The following is a 2,349-nucleotide window of genomic DNA, read 5'->3' as shown; positions in this document are numbered from 1 at the left end:
GTAAATATCAAAGCAGAGTGACTGGAAATATCCATCACCTTAAATATTTATATTTTCTTTATGCTAGGAATATTTGAATTATTCTCTTCCAGCTATTTTGAAAGGTGCAATAGATTATTGTTAACTGTAGTCACCCTACTGATCTATCAGACACTCGGTCTTATTTCCTCTATCTATCTGTGTATTTGTGCTCATTAATCAACCTCTCTTTATCCCACACCCCAACCCTTCCCAACTTCTGGTAACCAACAATCTGCTCTCTGTCTTCAATAGATGCTGAAAAAGCATTTAATAAAATTAATCATCCATTCATGATAAAAAATAACGCCTCCACAAACTGGGATAGAAGGAACATACTTCAAAAAAAAGAGGCCATATATGACAACCCCACACCTAACACCATACTGAACAAGAAAATAAAATGAAAGCCTTTCCTTTAAGATCTGGAACAAGACAAGGATGCCTAGTTTTACTTTTGTTTAACATAATACTGGAAGTCTTAGTCAGAGCAATTAGGCAAGAGAATAAAAAATAAGGAGCATCCAAATTGAAAAGAAAGAAGTTACATTATCCCTGTTTTCAGATGATATGATCTTATATTTAGAAAAACTTAAAGACTTTACCAAAAACTATTAGAACTGATTTAAAAAAATCAGTAAAGTTGCAGGATACAAGATCAATACACAAAAAACAGTTGCATTTGGACATGCCAACAGTGAACAATCTGAAGAAGAAATCAAAAAAGCAACCCCATTTATAATAGAGTCAAAAAAGATGAAATATCTAGGAATTAGTTTAACCAGAAAGGTGAAAGATCTGTACAAGAAAAGCTATAAAACAGCGATGCAATAATTTGAAGAGAGCACAGAACCATGAAAAGATTCCATGATCATGATTGGTAGAATTAATATTGTTAAAATGACAATTCTTCCCAAAGCAATTTACAGATTTGACGAAATTCCTATCAAATTACCAATGACATTCTTCACAGAATTAGAAAAAAATAATCCTACAATTCATATGGAAACACAAAAGACCCCAAATAGTCAAAATAATTCTGAGCAAAAATAACAAAGCTAGGGGGTGTCACACTCCCTGACTTCAAAATACACTTTGCAAGTTCTATTTTCACCCTCCTGGAATACTTCCCTGGGCCTGCCATTTGAGGAAACGGATCTAGTCTGCTGGAGAATGAGAGGTCATGGGGAGGAGAATGGAGGTGCCTCAGCAGACAGTCAGCTCAAACTACCAGACATCTGGCAGCTTCTAGGACAGCCAATCCTTCTGATAAATGCAATGCAAGAAGGAATCCAGGTAAAAATAGTGGAGAATCTCTTAACCACTTCACATACTTATGATAAATAATTGCTGTTTGTAGCCACTAAGTTGTGGAGTGGCTTGTTAGATAACAATAGTTAACTGAAACAGTCTCCATATGTTATCAAGTGAAATCACTTATTATTGAGAAAGTACTAATAGCATCATTATTAATTGTTAAATAGTTATTAATGTTATTATTGACATGATAGCATTATCATATTATAAATTTTAAAAAATAAAGGCATATTTTAAGAGCTATTTCAACTGGCTATGTATTAAATTATGATTTCAACATTATACTTAGAGGAGCAGGGTCCAATTGCAATTTTTATTTCTTAGTCTTCCTGCTCCTCCACTGCTTAGCGTGTTATCTCATTCATAGTAGTTACCCATACATATTATTTAATTTGAAGGAATATTAAAAAGTGTACTTTATAGAAATTGAAATCCATTCTGTTTCCAACATTGGAAAACAGACTTTTTATGTAAAACCTACTGAAGAGAATTTAGGTGGCATAAGCCACTTTGCTGATGTTTGGAAGAACGACGGGACAGGCAATTGAATGCTAGATTCAAGGTCAAAGCTTTGCCCCACTTGTCCTGAGACCATTTCTTGTTCTTCTTTGGAAGAAGTCTCCTGAAAGTCATCTGCATAGCCAAACTTAGAGAGCACTCTTATCTAAAAGGAACTGCTTGTCTTCATCTATGACTCAGATTATTTCTTTGCATATTAAATTACAAGAGACAGTTCCAGCTGGATCCATCAATGTATTTATAACTCAGCCACACAATCTTCCTCCAGGCAGAAAACTTGGCACATGGGCTTTCAGCCTGGCTGCAGCATTCAAAGATGAGAACAAAAAATAATCACAGCAATTTGTATATCAAATTTTATTTAAATTCTGAATATAATAGGATAATTTCAATCTCCTGGCACACAGTAAGTCACCATTTTCACCAAAGGTGGGAGTGAGAGGGGCAGTTGAGGAACTCACCAAGAGTCACAATATAATTTCTCCACCTCCCTTT

Source organism: Gorilla gorilla, chromosome 18, assembly GCF_029281585.2.
Source record: "Gorilla gorilla gorilla isolate KB3781 chromosome 18, NHGRI_mGorGor1-v2.1_pri, whole genome shotgun sequence".
Taxonomy (NCBI): domain Eukaryota; kingdom Metazoa; phylum Chordata; class Mammalia; order Primates; family Hominidae; genus Gorilla; species Gorilla gorilla.
Note: the sequence above shows the minus strand (reverse complement) of the source record.